Below are 17,015 nucleotides of genomic sequence, written 5' to 3'. Positions count from 1 at the left end.
TGCCGGTGAATTTCGGCGGCATTTTCGCGGATGCTCATCCACTGCCCTTTGTCCTTTGTCTGGCGGGCGCCAGACGAAAAAGGTTGGGGACCACTGCTCTAGGTTCCTGCACTTTGTCATTAGTTGCTCTTGTTTTCTATTTCGTTGAATTTAGTCCTGCTCAGCTCCCTACCAGCTGAGCGAATGGAACCCCAGGCTGATAGCAGGTTGAGTGGCTCGGCCACCGTCTCAGCCACCTGCCTTCTCGGCCCGCTGCCAGCCTGGGGTTCCCCAGGCCAGCAGTGGATGCTGAGTGGGGCCAGCAGCCAGGACCCCTGGTGGCAATGGGGCAGCTGCTGGAATCCCAGAGCAGTGGTGGGCTCAGCTGTTCAGCCTGCTGCTGTGTGCCATCAAAAATCAGCTCGTGTGGCACCTTTGGCACGTGTGCTGTAGGTTGCCAACCCCTGCTCTATACATTAGTAAGGAGATGAGCATATTTACAGTTGTTGGAGGTCTCTATTTAGCAGTAACAGGGCTATAGGAAAGTCAGTCAACATTTTTTGTTTCTCTGATGAAAACTGGTCCAACTCCCTTCCCCATACCACACTGGTCACAAATAGTTGTCAACTTAATTTTCTGTTTTTGTCTAAGATATTGATTTTTTTTAAAAAAATATTGAAATTGAATTCAGGATTGTTAGCAAGCATTTTTGGGGACCAAATTTGTTAAATGACAATATAAATGGAAACACAGTACTGCTTTCATGCTTGGCTCACCCCCCCAGCCTGCTGGTCCAACAGCTGCTGTAGAGGAGGAGATAGGTGGAAAACTGCAGGACCCCAAAATCCACCTCTTGGGGTGCAGAGTGGCAACAGCAGCAGCAAACCCTCAGGTCCGATCACATGCCAATGGGCGCCACCACCAGCTCAACTGACCATGGTGAAATTAGCACAGCATCTGATCTCAGGGAAGGAGCACCTATGAAGCCACAGCAGCTCATCCTGCCCTGTGCAGCTTCCCCCAGATGAGATGGATCAGTGCCAGCCCAAGGGAGAAACATGCTTTCCAGCTAAGGTGAACAGATCCAGATGTCCTGATTTTATAGGGCCAGTCCCGATATTTGGGGCTTTGTCTTATATAGGTACCAATTACCACCACTTAGGGTGACCAGACAGTAAGTGTGAAAAACTGGGACGGGGGTGGGGGAGAATAGGAGCCTATATAAGAAAAAGACCCCAAAATTGGGACTGTACCTATAAAATCGGGCCATCTGGTATCCCTACAGGTGAGTTCCTTCCCTCACCCCTTCCCAGAGACCCCAGCAGCCAATCCCCTCCCTCAGACTGTGCTGCATTCATCTCTCTCTTGGACCCAGCAGCCCTGCTCTTATATGCTCCACTGCTTCCCATCTGTCCAGGCTCCCAGCAGAGCAGTGCCCCCAGACCTAGTGGTGCCCTAGGCGGCTGCCTGTTCTGCCTATGGCTAAGGACGGCCCTGAGGCAACCTATGGCATGTGTGCCAAAGACAGCACGTTTACTGATTTTCAGTGGCATTCACACTGTCCGGGTCCTGGCCACTGGTCCGGCGGGCTCTGCATTTTAATGTAATTTTAAATGAAGCTTCTTAAACATTTTAAAAACCTAATTTACTTTACATACATACAATAGTTGTATTATAGACTTATAGAAAGAGACCTCCTAAAAATGTTAAAATGTATTACTAGCACGCAAAAATTTAAATGAAAGTGAATAAATGAAGACTCGGCACACCACTTCTGAAAGGTTGCTGGCCCCTGATCTAGACAAATGTGGTTACTATTTTTCAAGTTACATAGTTAAATTAAAAGTAAGGCTCACAAAATTCTGATAAAAAATAGTCCATTTATTGTGACTGAAGATTACGAAATGTGCTATGTGAAGAACTCTAAGCTCCAACCAGGTGACTGAGTGGATAAGAAAAAATAAATTTTGAAGGGCTGCATCCTACTCTCTCCCCTTGTGTCTTTGTTATCTCCCTGCTTTCTCTCTTATTTGTCTCTCCCGACAGAACATCCTTAGAAGAATATTTGTGCTGCTCCTGCATGGAGCATCACAATGAAGCTGGAAAGGAAAAATAAATCCTTTTCAGTTTGCTTCTGCCAGCATTTCATTCAAAACAGTGTAGATTCAACCCTTTAAAGGATTTCCTTGCTTAGTAATTTAAAAATCCTAACATTAAACTCTGGGAAACACTGCATTACAACAATCCTGCATCTACTGAAGTCTGCTGTTTCCCCTCATTACACTATAAAGTGATCAGAGTATCATCCGGGTTCTTGCGAAGGAGACTAAAACAACAAGAGAAACTGCTAAATACTGGACAAAATGCATCGTGGCATTTAGATTTGGGTAGCCATTGTCAACAAATGATTTAGTGTTTGTCAAAACTTTCACTGTAAAAGTCATGTTAGGTTTTTTTTTTAAAATGAATATTCAAAGAGCACACTAAGTAATGTGGCTATTTAATGTGATCACATGACTGAAAACAATAACTGCATAATCAGCCCCTGTAAAAAGAGTAATAATTTTATTATAAAATATATTAGCAAATCCTACGTTCAGACCTGTCAATAGGCATGGAAATATCAAGGTACAGCAACAAATTAGAGAAAAGTTTAAAATTCCAAAAAAGAACCAAAAAGGCCAGAAATATTAAGCAAGCTTAAACTGATTACCTGTATATTTTAGGATTTTTGGAGAGAAAACTATTGATGACTGGATTTCTGGATCCAGTGACAGGGAAAATGAAGTTGAAAAGAAGACTTCTCTTAAAACACAGGCAGAGATAAGACAAGAAATAGTTAACAGAACTTAAGACAAAGGAAAGTAATATAATAAGACAGTCAAAATGGCCAGATTTGAAGGGAGAAGGAGGCAGCCAAGGTGGAGAAGGAGAAAACCTGAAAAGAAGAAAGAAGAATCAATTAATTCCAATTATTAAAGGGTTGGATTTTTATTTTCAATTTCTTTAGTTTATATAATTTTCAATTCAGAAATGGTTTTTAGCATAAAGTTTAAAAAGCTCAAATTATTTATTACAATGTTTTTCCACAAATAATATTGACGGGGATACTATATAATTGCATTAAGACCCCTGAGGACATGTGCCAGGCTGAAATACTCCCACTTCTTGGATGATTACTCCTTAGCCTTATGCCGGACAAACCACCCAAAATGAGGCGATATCTTAGCATGATTCAAACCCTGTCATGTCTTGTTACCTAAGTATGGGGGCAATGAATTCCTGATTCTTTACTAAAGGGTCAGTTGCCACCATACGCCTCAAAGCACAAAACATAGGACCACAATGCAAGAAAACGAAAATGTGAAAAAGATAACATTGTTGTGGGATAAATGTAATAGAAAACAACACATTAAAAAAAAAAGCATTTTTAAGCAATGGAGAACGTCCCTTATGCAGGTCATTATGGTTGTCATTTTCCATTATAGCTTTTTTCTTGGTGGATTATTTTTTGAACTTGAGATTTTCAGGTTTAAGCCTGCAAATTATTTTAATTTTAAAATTTGCAAATTTTATGTTTGCATTTGCAAAAATCAGTGTAGGTGTATCTTGTTTTAAAAAAAAAAAATCAGTAAAAGTTATGGCACCTCCTATGGCATGAATCTAAGTGACTGAGAATCAGTCTTCATCATAGCTGCTCCCGTTATCTATCCCAAGAGCATTTTGTTTGAATCTTTATACTTCCAGACTCTGTTGCTATGCTTCCTACTGTCTTATTACTCCAGCTAACTGCATTCCAGTGTTTCTTCACTGCAAAACATGACCAATAGAGCTTTGCTGACAGAATGATTACAATTAACCCTCTGTTAGTGCACAAAACACAGGTTTTGGGAGAAAGCATGAAGCAGAGAATATTGAAACCAGTACAGCTTAAGCTGTAACAAAACCAGACAGAACATGAAAAAAAAAAATTTACGTGGGAAATTCTTGGGTGTCCATTAACGCTACAGATGGACAATTTTTGGTTTTATTTGCAAAAAACATATACCGATTTTCTTTCCCCTAATAAACTTCCACTGGGCTTGGGAGAGGTATTTTTTCAAAATTTTATTTTCCCTTCCTGGAGATCTGCTTTTTCAATTTTATTATCCTTGAATTATTTGTTAAAAAAAAGTTAGATAGTAATTTTTTGGAACCTGCTTTTATCTATGTAGCACAAAAAAAGCCATTTCCTTAAGCAGCACAATCTTGGATAAAAAAAGTTGCAAGCAAAATTCTATTCTAGATCTAGTCAAGTAGCAAAGACTATAAAATTCAATCACTAACATATGAAAACAGATCCTCACAGCAAGCCACAGCAAAGTATCGTCAGTGGTTTTTGTTTCATCATCTCCAGTATCTGAATCCTGTTAAGCACATATTTATTATTCACTGGTTAAACAACAACAAAAAATATTTGACAGGCAGAAGATATACTGTCTTCTGTACTGGTGGATAAATGAGGATCTCGATAACTTGTTCTAGAAACATGGTATCTACAGTCAGGCACTCAGGGTATGTCTACACTGCAATTAAAAACCCACGGCTGGCCCATGCCAGCTGACTCAGCCTTGTGTGGCTCGAGCTAAGGGGTTGTTTGAGGTGAAGATATTCAGGCTGGGCCCATGCTCTAGGACCCTGCAAGATAGGAGGGTCCCAGAGTTTGCGTTGCTGCCCGAGCCAGAACATCTACACCACAGTTAAACAACCGCTTTGTCTGAGCCCTGGAAGCCCGAGTCAGCTGGCATGGACCAGCTGTGGGTTTTTAATTGTAGTGTAGACATACCCTTAGATACCACAGAATATGCTCTGGGGAGAAAGTTCAGGATATGTATCTTAACTCACTTAAAACGGCCTTCACCAAAGGACACTCCATCAGAGAAGTAAATCACAACATGGAACAGACCACCCAAATAACCCAAGAGAACCTGTTTCAATACAGAAGTAAAACTGCCTTTGACTGCACGCCTCTAATTATCACCTAGCACCCAACATTGGAACTTCAATGTAGTATTATCAAACAATTACAACCCATACTCAATGGAAACACATCCTGAAAAAATATCTTTCCAGAACCCCGTCTTCTGGCTTTTAAACAACCCTCCGGCCTCTCCAAACTCATCAGAAGCAAGCTCCCTCTAGACCAGGACAAGCTAAGTCAAAGATGCACCAGACCTCGCAAAACCTGTAGATATATCTCCACTGCTACAATGACCAACACGCCCCACAACATACCTTTCAAGATCCATGCCTATCACAATATGTGCTATACCTCATCCAATGAGGTAAACACTCCAACAACAACTATATGGGTGAAATGAGAATCAGTACACTGTTCATTGAACTCACAGAAAAAATGGCAAAAGCCAAAACCACTATGAAAGCAATCACTCTATAGCTGATCTCTGAGTCCTCACTTGCAACATCTTCAAAAGACGAGGCTGGGTGGAAGCTTACATTTATTATTCTGCTAGACACTAAAAATCATGGACTGAACAGACACACTGGATGTATGGTTTATTACGACAACCTATAACTCACTAACCCCCCCATTCTTTTTCTCCTCTCCTTTTCCCCCTGTAAGTGGATAGATGTTAATAGTCCTCTTCACCTTGAAATTCATGTTAACTACTTAACGTTAAACAATCTGCTCCACCTCGTATTTAGTTGTGACACTCTGGGATGTCTGCACAGCAAAGAAAAACCTGCAGCTGGCCAGTGCCAGCTGACTTGAGGGCTGCAGGACTGTTTCATTGCTGTGTAAAGTTCTGGGCTTGGGCTGGAGCCCTGGGATCCTTCCACTCCAGAGGGAATGAAATGCCCCACAGCCTGAGCCCCACAGGCCCTTGTCAGCAGGCACAGGCCAACCATGTGTTTTTCTTTGCTGTGTAGACATACCCTCTGAGTACATTTCCCAGACCTGAAGAAGAGCTCTGTGTAAGCTCAAAGCTTACATCACTCACCCACAGAAATCAGTTCAATAAACTATATTACCTCACATATCTAACAAAGCATACATCTAAATACCAATATAATAGTGTGTTTTTTGATAAAAACAAGCCTTGATGTTGTCCCCTTATGTGTAAGGACTACAATCATGACAATTGCAATGTTACTTATCACTAGAGTTTTTTAAAAAAATCATAGTGATTGGGATGTAGAGCAGAGGGTAATCCTGCATGTTGGCAGCGGTTAGACTACATGATTTTTCCGGTCCCTTCTATCTCTCTGATTCTATGTAAACAAGAGAAGCTCAGACTTTATTTTCTCTGCTGTAATGCACTAGAATATCATCTTCTAAAAAAGAGACTTCCTTCAAAGTCCAGTAAGAAAACTAGGCAAAACCCCATTTTTAAGCTATTTTTGCCATCTTTAGGGCAAGGAAAGTTACAACATGTGCTCCTGCTTCTGTGTAGTATTGTATTGTAATAAACCTCTTGGCTCATTACGGATACCTATCCCAACTCAAATGTGCTGAAGGGAAATAACCTAATCAGCATAAGGCACTACATTAACAGCCATTTCAATATCTAGCAAGTAGAGGGCTTCATAAATGTCAAAAGTATAGGAAAAGGGTGCAACCTCCTGAAGTCAGGAGACTCAGCAGAGATCCAAAGGCTTTGTGCGAGCAGTAAGCTGAGTAGCAGGCAGCTCAAACGCTGGGTCAAGAAGCAGCCTGTTGCCTGTTGCTGCCAGGGGCAAGCAGCAGCAGAAAGGTACAGAGCAGCAAGCAGGAGATGTGAGACAACAGCATGTAGGAACGGCAGAATAGCAGCAAAGAGGAGTCTATGGACAGGAGAATGGAGATCTGTCTAGAAGTCTTGCAGCTCAGAGACTCATTACTTCCAGAAGGAAAGATTGGAGCTAATATTCCAGGCTTTAGGGGCCTGAGGGGTCCCATGAGACATGGTTATCCTTAGACATTGTACTGGAATACTCTTAGGGGCAGTTAGCAAGCGTTAGCTGAGCTTCCCTAGCATGCCGAGAGTATTTACCTCTATAGCGGCCCTAACATAGAATCCTTGGCCATTTAAAATATGGAAGTGTTAATGGGGATCCTCACCAAAGCCTAAAGCCTTGGATCCCAGTGTGCAGAATGCCTACATTGTTTGCCTCTGAACCTCTGGTACACACAGCATGTTATCAGACATCTAGAAACAACTGATGTACCACACAACTTGCAGTAGCACCCTGCAGTGGAGTCCATTATGGTATCATAACTGCTAACAGCAGATGAACCAAAACCAATAATCAGTAATGTTAATAATAGCCTTTTTGGAAGACTGCTTGGATTATTGTCTGGAAGAAAAACCAATCAACATGCTTCAATACAGGGAACATGTGTTCAGGAACTGACTCCATCTTTTGCTTCTGAACCTACCAGAAACCAATTACATCACAGATAATTGGCGTGGGTTCCACATAAAAAGGCAATTTAAAAAAAATGAATTCCTGGGTTTGTTGTGTTACGTAGGTTGCTTTATCTCGGGTTTGCTATTTTAAGAATCCTATACGAATTATGTATTCTAAAGTGAAAAGTGTCTAAAGTTTTTGAATAGTCACTTTGATACAAAGAAATAAAAAACTCAAATAAATAATTACTGTCATGTGTATCTGCTGTTTCACGGAGCAGTATTATCTTTTATGTCAGAGGCTGCCGCCTGTCTCCTCCCCCTCCACTAGAGAGAGGCCAAGCTGTAATATTAACCTTGAGAAAAAACAGAATAACCTGTTTCCTCAAGATTAAAAAGTAGAATAAGAGGATTGCCTTCCAGACTACCCCAACAGACAGAGAGACATGGAAATAAATTACGTTCATATGATTGAGAGGATAGCACGATCACAAAAATAATCTACAATGTAATACAAAACTAAATTCAGCTCATTAGTTTATATTTTCCACATATTTCACAAATACATTTTCTGGAGTGCAGGAGATGGATAACATTTGATACCAAGTCTCAAGCATCTGGAACTGGTTATTGGCAGAGAGTGTTGCAACAACTACAATTAAGGTTGCACAAGCATTTTCCTGTTTGTAGGTCATGTTTAGCTGTTTATGTTTAAATGATGAAATTTGACTGTTGTGTTCTCAGTCCAGAAGTGAAGTTTATGCATGAATAAGTATTTAAGTAGATGTTTTTGCAAATAAAAGGAATGGAAAGGTAATGCACGTTTTTCCTGTACAAAAAGCATTTACAATCTGCTTATAGAATAGGTGTAGCCTCTCATGGTTGGAGGCAGAAACTTGAAATCTGGCAAGAAGATAGCTCACAGGTTACAGATGTGTTTTTCAGGCTTTGTCTGGACTTGAATGTAACGGAGTGTTAGCTAATGTGTTTGTTAACTGGAGCTTAAGCTTTAATTTGACCAACTAGGAGCAGTAGACACTGCCTTTCCTTTACCAAACTCCTAGATAGAATGGGACTTTAAAGCTTTGTCCAGACAAAGCCTTGGGGAGCCTTGTTCATGATTCTTGAAGACCATAAAGGCTATTCAAAGGAAACTTGGACATGCACACTGATTTTTGTATTGTATTCTCAATGGTTTGACAGTGTTATATTGGTTCTGTGCGTGAGCACAGTTTAGGAAAAATCAGTGGATTCTGCCTCATTCCCCACTATGAGAAATGGCATATACTAGGAAGCAGGGCCCTGAAGGAATCCTACCTTCTTTTAACATGAAGTGCAAACATTGAGTATCAGGGGTCCCAGTAAAGGGCATACCTGAATACCTTGTTAGCTGGGTACGTTGAGTTTTGCCCTGCAGAGTCTGTTGGACAGTTCAGCTGAAGAACAGAAGCTCTGACCTCATTCTCCTTTTGTTCTCCCTTACAAGAAGAGTGAGGGAAGCCCAGATCAGTGCTAGTTTCCAGTTTTGCCTGGCAGGTGCAAGGGGAGTGAAGATTCCAGCCTGGCTTTCAACCCCAGGTTGAGGGGACTGAAATAAGATCCAATGAAGTTTTACTTATTTTGCTTTGCAATCTTAACATTCCTTTCACATAGGTTTTTGTCTGGAATACATTAATGCAGAAGAGATACTTAGCCATTGGTATACTCTGACTGATGTAATGAGAAGAAATTAACAATTTAAGAGACTACACAATGAAGAGTTTAAACAATAATACTGTATAGCAGGGGCTGGCAACCTACGGCACGTGTGCCAAACGGCACACAAGCCAATTTTGAGTGGCACGCTGCCACGGTCCCAGCCCCAGCCCCACTCAGCCACCCCGCCCACCGCTCTCCCCTGCAGGGGCAGGAGGCAGAAGCTTGGTTCTGTGGCAGCCAAGCTTCCTCCCTCCTCTGCTTCTTTCCCCAGCGTGGTGCTTTCCTGCCTCGCCCCCTCTCATTCCCTGGGCCAATTAGCTGATGGCCCTAGCGAGGGGGAGGGGGAAGAGTGGCAGTGTGCACACAGCTCTGTAGAGGACACAGAGAGAGGTAGGGAAGGAGCCTTGGGGAAGAGGGTGGAAGAGGGCACATCCCTTCCAGCCCCCTGCCATGAGCTGCTCAGGGCAGGGGGCTGGGAGCACCCCATAAGCCAAGCACCCCAGCCCTCTGCCATGACTCCCCCATACCCCAGCCCTCCTCTGCCCTGACCCTGAACCCCTCCCACACCCAGCCTTCTGCCCTGCACGCCCCACACCCCCACTGCCCTCTGCTCTGACCCCTGAACCCCACACACACCCAGCCTTCTGCCCTGCACCCTTACAGCCCCCATCCCTCTGCCCTGACCCTGAACCTCCCCACATCCTCCAGCCTTCTGCCCTGACTCCCTCCCCTGGTCTGGGGTCCCAGCTGCAGGCCCCGCTCAGCCCACTTCCGGCCTAGGTGAACAGAACCCCAGGCTGGCAGCGAGCTGAGCAAGCTGGCGGCATCATAAGATCAGCATTTTAATTTAATTTTAAATGAAGTTTCTTAAACATTTTGAAAACTTTGTTTACTTTACATACAACAATAGTTTAGTTATATAATACAGACTTATAGAAAGAGACCTTCTAAAAACGTTAATATGTATTACCGGCACGCGAAACCTTAAATTAGAGTGAATAAATGAAGATTTGGCACACTACTTCTGAAAGGTTGCTGACCCCTGCTGTATAGTAAGGCAGCTAAGAGATAAAATTACTGAAATTAATTTCAATTTTTAGTACATGCACTCAAACTGGTTTTCCATGTGTATGTACTTCATCATCAGTTGTGTTTGTCAGTACCACACTTTTTGCACTACATATATGGGGTCTACCATTAATAGCTATAGAGTTAATTTTTCATTGAATAATTCCAAAAAGTTTATAACCTCACTCAAATTTCATAACTGTCCGCTTATTCCCATCAAAGATGATTTGCTAGGTATGTGTAATACTGGCTACTATACAGTATTATATCCAGAAAAGTTCTGGACCTCAGCCCTGTAAAAAAAATAGTCCTCAATTGTTTGACAATAGACACACACACACATACACACACGTATGTTTCTTTCAGTAGTTATTTAGGCAAGGCCAATACAAAAAATGGAGGACCCTAGCAAGGTACAGGTGAGTAATCTGGTGGGAGGCTCAGAAGGTTACCTACTAAGGTAGAGGAAATCTTGGCTGCTGAGTCTGTCCCAATTCCTGCCAGAGAGAAGGGATTATTACTGAACTCCCAGGTGTCTCATTTTGCACCAAGCAGGGTGCTCTCCTGTAATATACTCTCATTCCTGCCTTTGCCCATGTGTTTTACCATTAGGAAATGTATTTTCAACCCGACAATTTTTTTTAAAGAATTTATATATGTAAAGCATGTGTACTATATATGGCAATTGACTTGGTAAGTGATTTTGATACATTAAAACAGTTTCCCAAGTATACTTGTAGATTTGACCAAGTACTGCAATTCAGTCTCATAAGTATTATGTCAAACTTTAACATGAATAAAGAACAAAACTAGGAATAGAAGGTATGTATATGTATATATTATACATACACACATACTAAATATACTTATGCTTTTAGGATTTGCTTCAGCACACCAATATGCAGATTTGACATCACCATGTAAAAGCCAACTGATTTTACAAGATACATATATATATATACTGGAGAGCAGAATTTAAATTTAGTACTCTAAATTTAGTACCAAAAATTCTGTACTCTACTCTCTCTTTCCTTTATATACCGCATAAAAACAAAACAAAACAAAACAAAACAAATCATTAAATCTGTTCATTAGGTTACATTGTTGGCCAGCATATACTATATAATGTATAATTTAAAACTTTTTGGACCTTGTTTTTGGCAGAGACAATATATGATTTAGATGTTTTTGTTTCACTCAGCTATATCAGTACTCAATTACCTACTCCTATATTTCCTAAACGTATTTGAACTTTTGTGTAAAGTTAGATAAATCATCTCCATCCCTATTCATTAATTACACAGTGATTTCCTTCCATCCTGAATTTTACAGCCCTTGCATCTTGTCTGTCTATATACAGCCAGAATCTTTGCTGTGACCAACTGCACCTTCGGTTAAATAAAAACAAAACATCAACAGAGGGTCAACAGCATTCACAGAATCATAGACTTTAAGGTCAGAAGGCACCATTATGATCATATAGTCTGACCTCCTGCACAATGCAGGCCATAGAATCTCATCCAACCACTCCTGTATCAAACCTGTATCTGAGCCGTTGAGGTCCTCAAATCATGGTTTAAAGGCTTCAAGATGCAGAGACTCTTTCAGCAAATGACCCATGCCCCACGCTGCAGAGGAAGGTGAAAACCCCCCAGGGCCTCTGCCAATGTGCCCTGGAGGAAAATTCCTTCCTGACTCCAAATATGGCGATCAGCTAAACCCTGAGCATGTGGGCAAGACTCACCAGCCAGCACCCAGGAAAGAATTCTCTGTAGTAACTCAGATTCCACCCCATCTAACATCCCATCACAAGTCATTGGGCATATTTACTGCTAATAGTCAAAGACCAATTAATTGTCAAAATTAGGCTATCCCATTATACCATCCCCTCCATAAACTTATCAAGATAAGTCTTGAAGCCAGATATGTCTTTTGCCCCCACTACTCCCCTTGGAAGGCTGTTCCAGAATTTCACTCCTCTGATAGTTAGAAACCGTCGTCTAATTTCAAGTCTAAACTTCCTGATGGTCAGTTTATATCCATTTGTTCTTGTATCCACATTGGTACTGAGCTTAAATAATTCTTCTCCATCCCTGGTATTTATTCCTCTGATATATTTATAGAGGGCAATCCTATCTCCCTTCAGTCTTCTTTTGATTAGGCTAAACAAGCCAAGCTCTTTCAGTCTCCTTTCATAAGACAGGTTTTCCATTCCTCGGTTCATCCTAGTAGCCCTTCTCTGTACCTGTTCCAGTTTGAATTCATCCTTCTTTCTTGGTTTTCTTCTTATTTACATGGCTATAGAACCTTTTACTATTGGTTTTAATTCCCTTTGCAAGGTCCAACTCTACATGTCTTTTGGCCTTTCTCACTTTATCTCTATATGTTCTGACCTCAATAAGATAGCTTTCCTTGCTGATTACTCTCATCTTCCACTCCTTGTAGGCTTTCTGCTTTTTCTTAATCCCCTCTCTGAGATGCTTGCTCATCCAGCTTGGTCTGCAACTCCTGCTATGATTTTTTCCCCCTTTCTTGGGATGCAGGCTTCTGATAGTTTCTGCAACTTTGACTTGAAGTAATTTCAGGCCTCCTTCACCTTTAGATCCCCAAGTTCTTCAGTCCAATCCACTTTCCTAACTAATTTTCTTAATTTTTTAAAGTTAACCCTTTTGAAATAGTCACAGACGTATTTTTGTTTACCCATCCATTTAGTTTAAACTGAATTAGCTCATGATCGCTCGAACCAAGGTTGTCCCATACAACCATTTCTTCTATGAGGTCCTCACTACTCACCAAAACCAAATCTAAAATGGCATCCCCTCATGTTGGTTCCGCAACTACTTGGTGAAGGAATCCATCAGCTATTGCATCTAGGAAAATCTGAGCACTATTACTATTATTAGCACTTGTCCTCCAGTTTATATCTGGGAAGTCAAAGTCTCCCATGATAACACAATTCCCATTAGTATTTACTTCATTAAAAACATTAAAAAGGTCACTATTCAGATCCAAATCAGATCCCGGTGGTCTATAGCACACCCCAAGCACCATCTCAAGTACTATCTAGTAGCTTTCTTCCCCAATGTGATTTTTGCCCAGACAGACCCTGTCTTATCCATTCCATCCCTTCTTATTTCTTTACAGTCTACCTCATCATTGATATACAATGCTACTCCACCACCTTTGCCTTTATTTCTGTCTTCCTAAACAGCATATATCCTTCAATACCTGTACTCCAGTCATAACTACTATGTCACCATGTTTCTGTTATCCCTATAATATCCTGTTTCACTTTCTGCACCAGTAACTCCATTGTGTTACCCAGGCTCCTTGCACTGGTGTACAAACATCTTAATTCTTGCTGTTTGGCTTCGCTGACACTCTTTACTTAATTGGGAACAGACATTCTACCATCAGTATCATCTATTAGAACGGTATCTACACTACCCTTCCTCTGTATGTCCATTCTCCTACCCACAGCTGTATCCTTTCTTATTTTGTTTTCTTCCCTCTCAATGTTAAAATCCGACGTGGAGATTACCTGGACATCTCCCAACCATCTCCCCACAATTCCTAGTTTAAAGCTCTCTTAATCAGTTGGGCGAGCCTCCATCCTAGAAGTCTATTTCCCTCCTTACTCAGGTGAAGTCCACCCCGAGAGAACAGTCATGAATGCCTCCCAGTGGCCATACATCCCAAAGCCCTTCTTATAGCACCACTGCCTGAGCCATCTGTTGATTGTCATAATCTTGTCACAACACTGTTGCCCTTCAAGGAACAGGCAGAATCCCACTGAAGATCACCAGAGCCTTAAGCATCTTCTCCAGCCTGGCACAGTCTCCCTTGATACGTTCCAGCGAGAATCTAGCGAGAATCTAGCCGTATCATTCGTTTCCAAGTGAAGGACAATTAGTGGATTCTTTCCCGCTCCCGTTAGGATCCTCTTCAGCCTCAGGTCCACATTCCATATCTTAGCACCTGGCAGACAGACCCTTCTGTTCTCTGGAGCAGCTCTGGTTACAGGCCTGTCTATTCTTCTCAGTAAGGAGTCCCCAATTATGTAGACCTGTCTTTTCCTGGTGACAGTGCGATTCTCCAGTCTATCCCCTGTTCCCTCTGGCTGCAAGTCCTCTTGATTCCTATTCACACTTGCTATCCTCCTGGGGCTCATATTTGGTGTTATCTCCATTGACTCTTCCCCTCTTCCTATATTCACTGGGGGGTATCAAAGCTTAACATAACTTCCAAATTTTAAAAACCTCTTACAATTTCTGCTTGTCCGCTGATTCTGCATATTGTGCCGTATGAGAATACAATGGCACTGAGGAGTACTGCTATCATATGGCACTAAGAGAAACCTATGGGCGGCTACAGCCGTGTAGAAGAATTTAAAAACTAAAACAACACAATAATTCCTTGGTAAAAGAAAAGAGAACATGGTTTCCTAAGTCTTACTGTATAGCAGACATTCATTTCAAAGTCTAGCTTCATCAGGATTCTCTCAATAGCAGTTCTGCTTCCTGTATATATATTACGAGTACAGCAAACTAACACGTCAGCTCTCTGGTTTCCTGCACGTTTCTCCATTGGCCAGACCTCAGCAAGGGTTATGATGACGAAATCTGGATGCAGGATGCCATGTTTTTTCCCCATCACCTTCACTTCTGATTTTGGAGAATCAACTTTGAAAAATGTGTTTTTAACTACAAAATATTACCAGTTATAGATTGTTTTTAAATTAGTGTTAGTTCGGAAGTCAAGAAACAACAATTTACACAGAGGAAAATATAGGAAAATATCTTTAGAAGATACAAACTTAAAAATCATGCTTCTGTCTGAAAGTGGTTTATTTACTATTGTTATAAGCAATACCTTAAATTACTATAATAAAAGTGGAAAATATTTCTCTATTATTTCAGTTTGCTTACTTTGCACAGTTAATAGCATATGTTCTCCCCCACCAGGAATGCAGTTGTGTTAAAAAAAAAAAAAAAAAAAATCACAAAATTTGGAAGAGGACCACAGCATGTATGGTATCTGAAAATGCTTTAAACACGTTTATTGACATTGACTAGATTTCAAGTTGATGGTCTCTCTTTGGCGGTGATTCCTGTAACTTAACTTTGGACATTTAAAATTTAAACTCAGGGCATGGCATCTCAGAACTACAGTGCTCTTTCACTTTGTGTTAAGTTAAATGGTCCTGGTACTGCTGTGAAAACTTAGAGGGTATTTGTGTGCACGTAGGAGTTCGGAGAGTTTGTGAAGGAGCAGAATTACGTGCCTGTAAGTGCTGTATTGTCTAGTCTATGTAGTTTCTTATATGGCCTCATCATCACTATTAATGAGTGTAAGGTGCTCAGTAGCAGATCATCATTCCCATTAACAGAAGCACAGGGTAGATTAAAGTGATTTGCCCAAGGTCAGGCAGAATCTGTGGCTCATCAGGAGAGAAATCAGGTCTCCTGCACCCCAATGGCCTAGCCACTAGAACATTATTTCCACCTTAAACTTTACATTTTGGGGGTTTCACTATTAGTCTTTCTAATGCACAATGTGCTTATTTTCAGTATACTGCATTTGTGCTCTCCTTGCAAGGGCTTGGAGCAGAGTCAAGTGATTATTTGCATGATCATCAACATGAATAGTTCTCAACTGGAGCCTGAACCTCAAGTGCCACAGCAAACTTTTGTATTCCAAATGTGAATCCTGTCCACAAGACACATTAAATGTAGATAGACTAACCCTGACATAAAAGTGTCCTTCTCAGAATGAATTACTTCCACTACCAGCACTCTTTTTTTAGTTTCCCCTTTGGCACTTCTGGAGTAGCACAGTTTATAATTTAGCTCGTCTCAGAGAAGCTGATTGGTTACTGTGAATCAGTTTCAGCAAGACCATTTTCTTAAATTGCTGTAGTGTGTGCTTGAGAGTCTCAGAATTAAGTCTGGTCTTCACTTAGGGTGACCAGATGAGAGGCAGAAAATATTGGGACACAAAAAGCCGAGTGCTGCCAGCGGAGCAAAAAAAAAAAAAAAAAGGTGAGCTGCCAGGGGAGCGAAATTGTGTCCCGACCAAATATCGGTCAGGATGCAGGACAAACACCTGAATACCGAGACAGTCCCGATTTTATCAGGATGTCTGGTCACCCTATCTTTACCTAAAACGTAGGTCTATCTACTTAAAAATTTCATGGCCAGTGCAATGCAGTTCCGTTTATAAATCTACCTCAAGGAGGTAGATTTATTACCACAATGGAAAACTCCTTCTGTCATTGTAGTAAGTGTCTACACAACAGATGTGTCACTGTAGCCGTAGTGTAGACATGTCTTCAGTTCAAGAGAATTTTAATGGGAGAATGGGTAAGACCAACTCCTGGATGTGTACGTGGAAGAATCCAACTGCAGATGGTGAGAGACTTAGGGCTAGTCTACACAGGCAACATTAAAATGCTGCCACAGCAGCGATTTAATGTGGCTTGTGTAGTCATGGCATAGCGCTAGGAGAATGCTCTCCCAGCGCTCTAAAAAACCCACCTCCATGAGGGGCACGGCTCCTGGTGCTGGTGCACTGTTTACACTTGCGCTTTACAGCGCTGACACTTGCTGTGCTCAGGGGGGTGTTTTTTCATACCCAATAGCGAGAAAGTTGCAGCGCTGAAAAGTGCCAGTGTAGACAAGCCCTAAGTCAGTTTGAGGAAAGCATGTGCTTAGAACTGTACAGCAAGAGATCCTGCAGCTGCTGAAAGCCCCAATTGCTAACAGAATTAACAGAGGACAACCCAGCCCAGCCTTGACTTGGCCAGGTTGCAGCCATCCTTCATGACTCTTTCACGGGACTCTGTTTCCCAAGTACCTTAACCACAATGGTGTTTGTGCG

At 41.5% G+C, this 17,015-nt stretch overlaps 1 protein-coding gene across 3 annotated transcripts in view; it reads right to left on the bottom strand.

Moving 5' to 3' along the window:
• The window catches only part of BICC1 (BicC family RNA binding protein 1), a 215,501-nt gene that overhangs the window by 62,841 nt on the left and 135,645 nt on the right, over positions 1-17,015 (bottom strand). The window contains exon 1 of one of the 3 annotated variants that reach the window (XM_032796713.2): positions 2,693-2,886. The exons of the other annotated variants lie outside the window; for them this stretch is intronic. The gene's annotated coding sequence lies outside the window, so the exon portion shown is untranslated. Of the gene's footprint in view, positions 1-2,692; positions 2,887-17,015 lie in introns of those variants that run through there. 3 annotated transcript variants of the gene reach the window in all.

Source organism: Chelonoidis abingdonii, chromosome 15, assembly GCF_003597395.2.
Source record: "Chelonoidis abingdonii isolate Lonesome George chromosome 15, CheloAbing_2.0, whole genome shotgun sequence".
NCBI lineage: Eukaryota > Metazoa > Chordata > Testudines > Testudinidae > Chelonoidis > Chelonoidis abingdonii.
Note: the sequence above shows the minus strand (reverse complement) of the source record. Positions and strands in the feature narration are given on the sequence as shown.